We start from the raw sequence: 13,715 nt of genomic DNA on the forward strand, positions 1-13,715 counted from the left end.
GGGATTTTTTATGTAAAATAAGCATTTATTGAATAAAGCCTTGCTAAATGATTTTAGCATAGGATTAATGATATGTATGGTATGTGAAATAGTACAGCTAAGGAAGTTGTGATTATTTTTGGTGGTAGCTAACCAAACAGTAACTGTGTTACATGCTAATGGTTTTAATAATATAATAAGGCAAGAGACTGGCCATTCTATTTTAATAATTAAAAATTTTAAATAGTAACAGGGTAGATTGAGGATTTTTTTTTGCTTGTGAGGTGGGCAGCAGCACCACTGAAGTAAATTCCTGGCCTCTAAATTTTTTAACCCTGTGTTGACATACAAATATCCTAATAGAGGATTTGAAACACATATTTAAAATTAACTTTATGGATACATTTTACTACTCAACCATAAGGAATAATAAACTTGGAATATATTTTTGGATAAATTAATAACAAGATGTCTGAAACTAGGTTTTATAGTTCACTAGAGTACATAAGAGATGACCCCTTCCAAAGTACTTTAGCCCTCTTCATAATGTGCCTGTTCAGTGTGACATTTTTTGTTCTGCCTGAAAACTGTCTTTCCCTTTCTCTTCCTTGCACTGTTCCCCAGGGCCTACATGGTGTCTAGCACTGGGCTTTTTTGTGTTATGAAGTCTGTTTACTTTGGACCAGTGAAGGCATCTGCTGGCAGTTTGAGGGTTGGAGTAAGTGATATATATCTCTTTCCCCAACATCTCTGCTGCTTTATTTGCCTCCCTTTAATGAAGGCTCCTCCTAGATCTCTCTCCTTCCTTCACCCTAGAAATAGCTATTTCCTAGCAGTTTTAATTGCCTTGCTGGTTTGGGGGAAGGAAGGAAGTAGGTAGCTGCCTTCTGATTCATTTCTCACTTTTAGGAAGGGATATCCCTTGGAAAAATAATAAATGTGAGAGACCTGCTCATGGATAAACAGATGATCATCTCGGCAAATAGATTAAAGGGATAGAGTGCTGTAAGAAGGATACTTTTGGATTACTTCAGGTCAACAAATGGAATCCACAGGTTTATTATCCAGGGATATAGCTCCATAGAAAAGTAATTAAAATATGTAATCATCTGAACATAAAATGAAGATGTTTAATGTTTTCACACTGTTTAGAGATATATATCACTTTATTTTTTTTTAAGAATAGGAAAAGTTATTGAGGGAAAGAAAGCTTTTATCTAAGTGACACAGAAGGGGGACTGGAAAGTGGGTACAAACTGAGGCAAAACTCTAAGACCCAATGGAAAATTACAAGGTGGGCATGAAGTGGGGCAAAACCATGACCAACCAATAAGATTACAAATACAGTCACCCAGGTGATATTGATTAAATTGGAATCAAATGAGGGAGCAAGTCATGTATCAAGCATACAAGGATTATCAGTAAGAGTGGGTGTCAGGAATATTTCTTGGGAAGGCTGGGTTAAGACCTTACCTTGGCCCCACACCCCAGTGACTGAAACATTTAGAATATCAGTCACTGCTATTTGTCCCCAGGGGAAGCACAAAGGTAAAGTAGTCTCTCTCCTTTTACAAGTCTGGCTTTCAATGCAAGTGTCTTTATTGTCCTCCATGTTGGCTCCTTGCTGTGTTGCCTCCTTGAGGGCTGGCTCCTTGCGGGCCACCTTATCTAACTGCCTACAAGATATCTAATTAACTTACCTATCTACAGTACCCCCCCCATTTCCCCAAGACTCCACCCCCTCAAAGTCCACTCAGCAATGCACTTTGGACCTGGATAAGAGAAGCTGCACATTTTTTGGCGGATCTGTTTTGGATTCTCAGTTTTAAAAACAGAATGTTGGATGGGGGTTTGATGCTCTCCAAGGGAACAGTTGAGAGAAGAAAGGTGCATGGCTGCTTCCTAATCCCTTAGTCCAGGGGAAGCATCTCTAGAACTGTGGTCAAGGCAACTCAGGGTCAGCCTCAAGCCCTCCCTTGCCTTTCCTCCCCAGTGGGACCAGGACGCTGAAGAAGCAGTCTGCAGGGCTTGTGTTGTGGGGAGCTGTCCTCTTTGCGGCCTGGAATGCCCAGCTGTTCCTCTTCTGCCCATGTCCAGCACCTGGCCAGCCACCTTTAGACAATGCTCTCAATGGTGACACTGCCATTCTCACCCAAGAAGTGGTATACCTGTCCCAGGATGCCTAGGTGGAGTTGGAGCATAAGTGGGGTTATTGCAGGAGATCAGGGAGCACCATACTCTGTGGAGTCAGTGATGAAGGGTCACTACTGTAGCTCCTCCTACCAAGCCTCATGTGCTTCTGACCTCATCACCAGCTGGAATTCCCATCCTAGTCATTGCCTGTGACCACAGCACTGTGATGCTTGGACAAGCTGCTGCATTATCAGCCCTCAGCCAAGCACTTCCCCATTATTGTCAGCCAGGACTGTGGACACGAGGAAATGGCCCAGGTCATTGCTTCCTATGGCAGTACAATCACGCACATACAGCAGCCTGGCCTGAACAACATTGCCATGCAACCTGATCACTGCAAGTTCCAGGGCTACTACAAGATCGTCAGGCACTGTCACAGGGTACTGGGCCAGATCTTCCATAAGTTCAAGTTCCCAGCAGCTGTGGTGGTAGAGGATGATCTAGAAGTGGAACCAGACTTCTTTGAGAATTTCCAGGCCACTTAACCAGTGCTGAGGAGTGACCCCTCTCTTTGGTGTATATCTGCCTGGAATGACAATGTCAAGGAACAGATGGTGGACTTGAGCAAGACAGAGCTGCTTTATTGCACAGACTTTTTTCCTGGCCTGTCCTGGCTGCTGTTGGCTGAACTGTGGGCTGAACTGGAGCCCAAGTCGCCCAAGGCCTTCTGGGAAGACTGGATGAGCAGGCCTGAGCAACAGAAGTGGTGGGCCTGTGTGCACCCTGAAATCTCAAGAAAAATGACCTTTGTCTGAAAGGGTGTGAGCCATAGGCAGTTTGTTGACCAGAATCTCAAGTTCATCAAGCTGAACCAGCCATTGGTGCCCTTCATCCAGCTTGACTTGTCATACCTACAGTACGTGATTTCCTTGCCTGAGTCTGTCATGCTCCTCAGCTACAGGTGGAAAAAGGGAGGACAGATGATCAGAAGGAGCTTGGAGAGGTGTGAGTCCAATATAAAAGTTTTCCAAGGCCCTGGTTGTCATGGATGACCTCAAGTGAGGTGTTCCCAGGGCTGCTTACTGAGACATTGTCACCTTCCATTTCCAGGGCCGATATGTCCATCTGGCACCCCCACAGACTTGGGATGGCTATGATCCTAGTTGGAATTAAAAGCACCTGCCTATCACTCTGGGATTTCTTCCTTGCCACATCATGAGCTGAGATGGGATTGCAGTCCCTGAACTGTCTGTCCATTTATCTGTTTTGTTTTGCTTTTGTTTTTTTGTTTTGTTTTGTTTTCTTTTGCATTTTACTGAATAGCATTCAAGTGCACAGATGATAAAGTGAGGGTTATTCTCCCATTCTCAAGGGAGTCAGAGGAGAACAACCATTCTGAGATATGCGGGGAGGTATACAAGAAATTACTGTGTGGTACGAGAAGACTCGGGCTTGTTGGGGCCAGGGATGTCCATAGCCTCAGTTTTCTCCTATGGTTTCTGCAGAGAAGTTGGCAACTTTAGCTTTCTTAACCAAGCCTCTTCTCTGATTTGGTTCTTCCATCCAGAGCATGACCTCCTCCTATCTCTTTCCTTTCACCACCTTCCCCCAGTGTGGGGCTGTGTTATGGGAGAAGAGAATGTAGTTGTGGCCAAAGTGAGACTTACGAAAGGGGTTTCATCACAAGGACTGGGTACAGTTAATGGGTTGCCAGGATTTACTGTCTCCTGCCCTTCTGTCCTTATCACTGATCTCTTCTCCACTCTTCTTTCTCTACGGCCTAGCACGTCATAGTTGGAGATGAAAAGTGGAGAAAGAACAACAAGATCTCCTCCTTGGCTCATGCCCAGATCTCAGAGGAAAGGTGTTGGGAGGAAAACCTTTACTTCCCCACCCATTCCTTCCCTCACAGAGATACCATCCCAGGACACTTTCTAAAAAAATTAGTCTCCTCCTTCTTTCGGGAGGATTCTGTGCTGGCTTGGTGGAAGACAAATGAGCACCTTGTGTCCCCTTTTCCCCTGGGGTTTAGTGCTGAGGTCCCTCCCTGAGGACTGAGGCTTCTAGTGGACTTCTCAGAGTAGCTGCGATGAGGACAGCTCCAGCTGTAGAGCAGGTACGACATTCCCATATCCTCGCAGGAGAGGAGCAAATGGCAGGTTGGAGGGGAATTGGTGAGTTTTTATTGCCTGAACTCAGTTTCAAGGAAGAAGGTAGAACCTACAGAATGATTTTCAAAACTTAAGGCTGCATTGTCCGAAATGAAAAAAAAAAAAAAATTGAAATAATGATTGAAACTTCTGGTCTTAGATTCTTTCACTGATAGAGGTTATGTATAAGTCTGATACTTTGTGATAAATCTCTAGTTTGGGCAGTAAGATAATAGACAATTTGAAGGACAAATTTCACTAAGAAATATAAAACTCTAGATTTTACCATAGTTTTTTCCTAATGATCCATAACCATGGGTCAGCTACTGGTAGAGCTGGAAACTGCCAGGAGGGGTCAGTGACTGGAGGCCCTTTACACATCTAGCGTTATTACTATGACATTACTTTTATAACTCTTTTTGTTCTTTTCTGCAGGATGTTTAAAACCAAGTTAAAATGAGACCTGTGTCAATATGAACCTCTTGCTATCTATCAAGATCAGTTAAGTCTTTTCAGGAATTACTTTGGAACCATGTATAGAGCCTCTCAGCTCCTCTGTCAGCCTCAGCTGTCAGGACAGTACTCGGCCTTGCTTGACCATGTTGCTCTCAGTGAAAGCATGGAAGACTTCTCCCTTATAGTGATCCTCCTTTGGTAAACAGTGTATTTGTCTTCTGGTGCCCAGCAATCTCCCTGCTCAAGAGGTTGAGTGATTTACCAAGGATTTAGGATTCTGTAGGAAAGGTTCCTTTGTATCGTGGATCTTGCAGACCTTAAGAGGCCAGGGAAAAAATATTGGCTGCCATCATACCCCAGTTACCTTTCTAGTTTTGGTCTCCAAACTTTAGTTGTCTTTCAGAAGAGAAAGTCAGTGACATTAGTAGTACAGTAGGATCAGTGAGCTTCACTGTAATTTTGTCTGTATATTAAGCACTTTGAGGTATAAAGCACAATTAGAGGGGCTGTCATTTCTTATCAAGCATGGTTGTTCTAGTATTTGAATCCCTACAGAATGTTAACTTAACAGTGATAGAGAAATTTAAGATCAAGGTCCATACATAATATTTTAGCATGACAATCACAATTACATTTTCTTTGTAACACTTACATGTTCATCTTAGCATGGAATAATCTTTCAGTCAAACACCTCCATCTGATCACAAAACATTAAATGACAAAAAGGAAATTCTTATTTTGTTGAGGGCAGAAGACCTGCCAAGGCTCCAATCTGCTGTGCTGCAGATGTCTACCTATTGAAAAGAAACAAAGGGAAAGAAGCTATCACTGTCTATTCCTCTTGTTCTGTGGCCAATCTTTTCCAGGGCCAGTGGTGGCAGACTAGAGGTGCAAGGAAGTGGCCAGAGCCAGGTTAAGTGTTCTTATCAGTCTCTAATGTCTGAGGGCTGAAAGATAGATCTGGACTAAAACTTACATTTATTCTTCAAGAGTTTCAGGATTAAGCCTAGACCAGCTTTCTATATGGCCCAGAAATAAGTGAAGGTCAGCTTTACTCTGGAAGGGTTCAGGGAGGAGAAACTGAACATTCTGGAAGTTTTATCTTGAAATCCAGAAGTCACAAAGGGAAGTGCCTTGAACCAATCACTGTTGAGAACTGCATTGTTTCTCAGGGGCAGGGCAGTGGAAAAGGAACAGAAGAGTACCTCTGACCAGTAATCTCCGTGGAAGACTTCCAAAATGATACAGGAAGAACAGATGTAACTCTCAAAACTACTAGATGTCCAAAACATGAGTTTGTATTTTCTAAAATTGAAGAATGAACTCTAGGAACAATGGAGGTTAAGAGTAGGAAAATTTTATTGAGGTAAAGAAAGCTTCTGACTGAGAGAGACTAAAGGGGGACTGGGAAGTGAGTTGCCTATATTTCATTTTATATTATATATTTCACATCATCTTTCATTCAAGATGAGGAAACACATGCTTACTATAGAAACAGCAGAATAGATCCTCACAAGTGCCTATACTCTTTGAACTTGAATATGATCTTTGATAGACATTAGCCTAATCATACATCCTATCTTTGTGTCAGCCAAAATTTTCTATGTCTTAATGAAAGTTCCCTAATTGAATTCTGACCCAATGCCAATTTGAGTGTGACGTTTCTTGTTGGTTGGTATCCTGACTGGAAAGATATCATTGTTTTTAAGCTTTGTTTTTATTCCTGTTGATTTGTTTTTGTTTGTTTGAAGAAAAAGCTTAAATGCCAAACAGGGATTCAGAGGGAGAATGAGAGATAAAGGTTCCAGAGTCCCCTCCAAAGGCCACACCACTAGTGACCTAAGAAGCCCCTAGTGGACACCTCAACAGCTTTTCTCAATTCCTCCACCCTGAGGCCCAGGACCTCAATCACAATGAACCTTTTGGTGATATAAATCTGATTCCAGTCACACTACTTAATATGATAAGCCAATCCTAGAAAGCCAAGGACTACATACTGCACCTAATATGAGATATTTAAAATAACCAAACTCAGAAACAGAATAGAATTTTGGTTATTAGGAGGTAGGGGATAAAAGGGAAATGGGGAATTGTTCAATGATTATAAAGTTTCCAATATGCCTAATGACTAAGTTCTGAAGTTTTGCTGTATCACATAGTGCTGTATTGTTCATATAAAATTTGAAGAGAGCATACATTTTAAGCATTCTTTTTTGTTGTTTTGTTTTGTTTTGTTTTTTTGAGACGGGGTCTCACTATGTAGTTGAGACTGACCTGGAACTTACTGTGTAGCTGAGGCTGGTCTCAAACTCACAGTGATCCTCCTGCCTTAGCCTCCCGAGTGCTGGGATTACAGGTGTGAGCCACCATGCCTGGCTGAAGCCTTCTTATTAAAAAACTAAAACCAAAATAAAAGGGCATGCAAAACCTTGAGATGGTAGACATGTTATTGTCTTAATTATGGTGACAGTTTTGTTAGTATGCGCACATGCCCAAACTCAAATAATGTTCCTATTAAGTAAATGCATTATTATTACATATCAATTTTACCTCAGTAAAGCTGTTAAAAAATAAGGTTTGCATTCAAACTTTTGTGTAATCAAATCTCTGATCTGTGATCTTTGCCTGAGGCAAGTTACTCATTTAAGTCCTAATAGAAGTAATAATTCTGACTGACAGGACTGTGGTGAAAAACTTCAAAAATGATTGTGTTGCTAGAAATTCTTGGCAAATGTCTTCACTTCTGCTCTTTCTCTGGGATATTTCATAGAGGAAATTACAGAAGGGCAGGTACAATAAAAGATAGAAAAATAACTCAAGATTTAGTGTGGTGAATTCAATTCAATTATGCTCCTAGTTTTTCAGCAGCATTAAGTGGGATCATTTTGCCTCTTGAAATCTTGATGTGAAGTATTATTATTATATGGATGAATGTCAAATGCTAAAACTAATGTGGACAAGAACAGTGAAAGCTGAATGTAGACACAAATCAGGAATATATGGCAGAGACACAAGTTACCTAGGTCGTATTAGTAGCAAGAAATATAACAGAAACAAACCTTTTTGGGGATACTTACCTCTTAATTTTAGTCATGACTGTGGTTGTTAACAAGGATAAATGAAAAAGGAGAAATGTGATAATCGATGAAGATAGTTGAAAGAATGCAGAGATACAAAAGTAGTTAAGCAAACGCAAGGGAGAAAGAAGGAAGATGCTTCTGGTTTTCTGTCTCCTACAGGTTCTGCAGTAGTTAATACAAAAAATCTGGCAAAACTGTATTAAAACATTTCAATAAGTGGAGCAAGAGAATTACTTTGATAAGCAGTGGAATCAGTTACTACCACGAGACTGAAATAATCCTGAACAAATCTATGGAATACCTAAAAAAATTATTCTGTTATTGAAAGCCCAGGTATTAAAGTTTTTATGTGAATCTTCAGATCTGCCAAAAGTAAAAAAAAGTTACATTGATTTTACCAAATATCTGAAAAGAAAAAGTAGGAAGATTATAAAGAGCATCTTCAATTGATGATTTCTATGAATGCACTGTGATTAGGTTGCACCATATACAGCATCAAAAGAATCAAAATGTGTGAATTAAATTCTAGAGATTGACCAGAAAGTAAAAGGAAAAGCAGTTGGGGTAATAGGTGAAAATTAAAATTAATGGTAAGAAGATGGAACACCACAGTTTGGTCACTGTATCAGAGTTTGTAAAATTTTTCTGTAAAGGTCATATTGTGATCTCTGTCAAAACTACTCTTCTCTACCCTTGTAGTGCGAAAATGACACAGGCCAGATGAACCAAATGAACATGGCTATTCCCATAAATTTTTATAAAATAATATGGTTGGCATATTTGACTGATGGATCAGTTTTCCAACTCCTCACCATATTACTATGTCTGATAAATGAGTGTCTGACCACTAGCAAACAGTAAACAATCATAGCACAAAGCAGGAAGTTATCATACACAGATTCCCGCTGTGTGTTAGGGCAAAGTAAGAAGCACATCTAAGTCTATGTAATGTTTATTTAGGATTAAGTAAAGATTTGTAATAGTGTTTTTCCCCTTCAAATTAGGACTATGCATTTTCAAAAATGCTATTTTTGCCAGGAATCATTTGGTGGTCAATTAATCCCTATAAAAAACCTGTTGCATGTTTAGGATTTCAGTGAATTACACAAGTTTGAAATAGGGCAGGAGAAAACCATCAGCCAAGTATGCATTTCTTATTTAGGGTTATTAATCATGCAGGTTTTATAGAAAATAGCTAAAACTCTACCAGAGAGGGCTCATGGAAGCACCTGAGGGTATCAGGCTATCAGAAAATATTTCTGATGTGGAGAACAGGCTGTTACTAGGCCTTCTGCAGCAATGGAATGTCATGTAACTTTTGTAATGAGAAGAAGTCATATCTATGTGAAATGCGTGAAAGCCTGTCAGCCGGGGAAGAAGACAGCCCCATGGAGCCTGCTAAATTACTGGAGAATGAAAAGAGACATGAAAAATTTGAGCTGGTCACATCTGCCCCAGTGAATGTAGCTGTAGGGGGAAGTGAGGCTTTGAAAGGCAAAACGGCGTAGGAAGGGAGAATAAAGTAGGAGGATTTCAAGTTGTAGATAGAAGAGATTGCTGAGTAGACAGCATAACATGACTGAAGTGGACAATAGAGCAAAGGAAGGCAGGGCAGGGGAGGGAAGAAGCTGCTTCCTGCTCAGGGTGAGACCAGCAAGGACTGTTTGTCTAGTAACGGGCTTTGTAAGAGCCAGGGGAGAAGAGGTGAGGGAAGGAAACACAAAGAAAACAAGGGAAGACAAGGACACAGCAAGAGGGACCACTCCTTCCCCCTGCTCCAGACAGTGGGTTCCCCAGGAGAGAGATAATAAGAGGTTCAGGAGGAAATAGGAGAGAATCGAATCTCAGAGGAAATGTACCAAAGAAGTCCAAAGGTGAAATAAAAAAGGTAGTTCAAAGACAGCCTCCAAAGAGTATGTCAGTTGCCACAAAAATATAGCGAAGCTCTGTTGAAAATAAGAATATGCATTCTGACTAGCAGAGGGGTAAAGGGTGGGAGGGAAGGAAAGGGAGCCAGAATGGGAGTGGAAATTCGTTGTCTTGGGTTTGTAAGGGACAAGAATGCAACATAGGTGTTGAAAGGTGATTTATTTGTTCTTGAGGGGAGGAATTATAAATAGCTCATCATTTTGTTCCATTCTGGCAGCGGTTCTCTCAAAAATACTCCACAAATGTAAGATACTGTTATATACTCAAAGTCTTTTCTAAAGTCTACACTTGGTGCCAAGTACTAGATAAGTAGTGCAACAGAAAAAGGTGAGTTAAGTATGTAACTGATAGGAAAGTGAACGTATATACGTGTGTGCATACATACATGTGTACATGAAAAAGATGAGTTAAGTATGTACCTCATGGAAAAGTAAATGTACACACATATGTCATAGATATACACACATGCTTGCAGTCACATATGCAAATCCATATACATGCATATATACATATGTATGTAATGTATATATAAAAATGCAAAAGGTTATAATTATTCATATATAAAAATCAAAAGATGATAAGGAAAGAATGCAGATGTATATTTGAATCATTCACATGGGTTGCTTACTCTCTAAGATCATGCAGATGTCCAAATCGTGTAGCCATCAGCCGATTTCCCATGGACGGAAATAAGAGGAAGGGCTCTGTGCTTTACAGCTGCCATATGGCTACTTCCAAAGACAAAGAGGTGTCTTCTGAGGGCAACATCACTGCTGAAAGATCTTTTTTGTACCTTTCAGTTGTTTCTTTTCAAAGGACCATTTAACTTCCTCATAAACTCTGAAATTTCTTTACTCATGACTTAAGCATTACATTCCTTGCATCTATTTCTTATCCACAATAGAAAAGATTTGAATTCTCCCCAGTGTAGGAAGCTTCTGGAATTGAGAGAGTGGGGTAGGAGGAGAATTTCTCACTTACTTTGCATCTCAGATACATAGTCACAGAAACTGGATCTCACTTGACTGTATCCCCCTAGCAACTTCAGGGAGTTACTCTCGCTGTGTTGTCTTTCCTTTCCATTAGTGTACATAATGAATTTCAATTTAATACTTAGGAAAAATAAAACATATGAAAGATATTTTGGTTTTTGATAATGTGGGAGCTGGATGCTTAGTCTTCAATATATCTTTTTTTATAGCAAAAGTCAACATCATCATTTTTGAATAATCTGAGACTAATTTTGAAACCCACTCTATGAAATGAAGTACTAACCAAATCCCAAAGAAGATGATCTTATCTCAGAAGAAAATTGGAGACACATTATTAGGAATATTTAATGCATGATAATTATAAGGCATAATGCAGCAATAATAAATATTATTTAATTTTCAGTAACAAACTAAACATAACTTGTAAACAAAAATTCTAGTGTTAAACAGATGGCTTGTAAACAAATAGCAACCATTCAATTAGTAAGTGTTCCTTGAACACCTATTATTAGTCAGTTCCTTTGGATTAAGTGTATTTTATGGGAGAATATTTTTCTTTTTTTCCCCATTAAGTTTATTAGTACATTTAAAGCAAACAATATAGTCGCATTTATCATTAGGATCTTGTACCTTTACATGAAATGTCTTGGGTGAAGGGAGGGCAGGGGTGTGGGGAAATGACAAGAATATTTTTCTTATGACACATTCTTTAGACATAATCAAAGGCCATACATGAGAGTAATTTAAGTGTGTACATTTTAGAAGTATTGTTGCATGAGCATTTATATTAAGCATTAGAGTAAATATAACTTTCAGTATTAATTTTCTAGTAAAACATTATACTAACCAGAAAGTTGATTTTGAGCCTTGGATAGAATATAGGACTAGTTGTTGCTCCTTTTCATCGCTTATTTTATGCTTTAAAAAATGTCAAGGTAATTGGAAATGTCCTTTGGAAACTTTAGATCTATATTGCTTTTAAAATTTTTTCATGGATTTCATATCCCTAAGTGAGAAGCATTTTCATAATGTAATTTTCCAGACATTTTTCCTCAGAGTCAACTTTTCCCAGTTCAAAATAATTTTCTCCCTAAACATATAAATATTTTAGGCAGTTACAGTATTCCAGGGTATTTAGATCAAGCTCGCCTAAAAACACTAAATTTGGGTAGATTCTTTTTGGGATAATTTATCTGATATATTTTTCTAATTCTAAAGAAAGAGACTTTCATTGAATTTCTGAGAATGAAAATGCAAGCAACTCATTACTCTGTGCCTATGGGGAAGGGAACAGGCAGGGATAAACAAAATCCCACAGTAATCCCTGAGACTCGTTTTAATGATTCTCCTCGATGCCTTAATGCAGCTTCAGTGGTGAGATTAACCATAGGCAGGCAACAGTGGATGCGTTGCCTGTCTCATCGACTTCCCTGCCTCTGAGCATCCTGGTACTGAAGGGGGCGGGACTCTTTGGCAAAATAAACAAGAGCCCATCAGTGAGAGACCAGCACAAAAGGACAGACTGAGATGGAGCATAAAGTATCAGTGAAACAAATCTCCCCTCTGTGATTTTGTTGATTCCTTCCCGCACTGGATTATTAGTCAGAATCCGCCTCAATGCATTACCTAGGATCCATTACACATGTATTTATTGAGTGGTGTCTTCACAGAGCACTGGACACCGCTGGAGAATGAGGGATGCTCGCTAGTGCAGACTTATTTTTCTAGCTTTAGGTTACTCTTAAAAGGGATGGAAACATACAAGTTACCCGTAGAAGGGACAGGGTTAGATGAGTGGGTTTAAAGCCGTCAGCTGGAGCAGCAGGAAGTGTAGAATTCCTTCCACTTCTTTCCGTGGATGTGCTTCTCATTCCAGTATGACAAATGTTGGTCTGTGAGCAAGTGTAGTTTTCTGGCTGCTATCGCTGTTTTCTTTTTATTTTTTTCTGGTAATTTTAATGTATCAGTAAATGTTTGCCATACATCATGTTTACATTCCTTGTGTGGTGTTGGTACATGTACATCACAAAACTCCTTTTTTCATCCTCTTCCCCTCTTGTTTTAGTTATTATTATTTATTAATTAATTTATTTATTTTTGCTGAGACAAAATACCTCGTACTCAGTGGAGGAAAGGTTTATTTAGCCCACTGTTTATAAGGGTTTCTGTTCATAATCGGCTAGTTCAGCAGAGGGCATGTGATGGCCCTCTTTCCTTCCCTTATATCTTACATGTCTTATCTAGGCTGCCTACCTTTAGGGGAGATAGCACTCACACCCAGGGTGGTGGAGTCTTAATCATAGCGTTGTACCATCAATCGAAGAATCACATCCTTGATCCCAGCAGCACACAGCCAAGATCCAGCCACCTCCCAAAACCCCCACGTATGACCTCATGAGGCATCATGGAAACACCTAGACACAAGCCATAAAACCTTTCCACCTCTTCTCCGTGTTCTTCCATCCTTTGATTTGCTTCCAGTTTGAGAAAAATCTGTCTCCCTACAGCCTATTATTTATCTTTTATTTTGCTCTTTATAATTTGGATTTCTCAGTTAAAAGAAAGAAAAAACAAAGCTTTTGTATCTGATTTATTTCACTCAGCATTATGGTCTCAAGGTGTATCCATTCTCTTAAAATGATTCAAGCGTAACTTTCTTTATAATATAGTAGTACTCCATTGTGTGTTAATACCACATTTTCTTTATCCATTCATCTGTTGACTGGCATATACGCTGCTTCCAAGATTTAGGTATTATGTTTTTATTTATTTATTTATTTATTTATTTTTGGTTTCTTGAGACAGGGTCTCACTATGTAGTTGAGACTGACCCGGAACTCACTGTGTAGCCCAGGCTGGTCTCGAACTCACAGTGATCATCCTGCCTCAGCCTCCTGAGTTCTGGGATTACAGGCATCTGCCCCCACACCCAGCCAGATTTAGGTATTATGAGTTATGTTGCTATAAACATGGCTGTGCATGTATCACTGTAATAT

At 39.7% G+C, this 13,715-nt stretch overlaps 1 pseudogene; it reads left to right on the forward strand.

Annotated features, from left to right (window-relative positions):
- The first annotated feature begins 447 nt into the window (after nt 1–447).
- LOC104849698 lies at nt 448–3,285 on the forward strand (annotated as a pseudogene).
- Nucleotides 3,286–13,715: the final 10,430 nt, after the last annotated feature.

Source organism: Fukomys damarensis, unplaced genomic scaffold (assembly GCF_012274545.1).
Source record: "Fukomys damarensis isolate Sample0158 unplaced genomic scaffold, DMR_v1.0_HiC HiC_scaffold_29, whole genome shotgun sequence".
Taxonomy (NCBI): domain Eukaryota; kingdom Metazoa; phylum Chordata; class Mammalia; order Rodentia; family Bathyergidae; genus Fukomys; species Fukomys damarensis.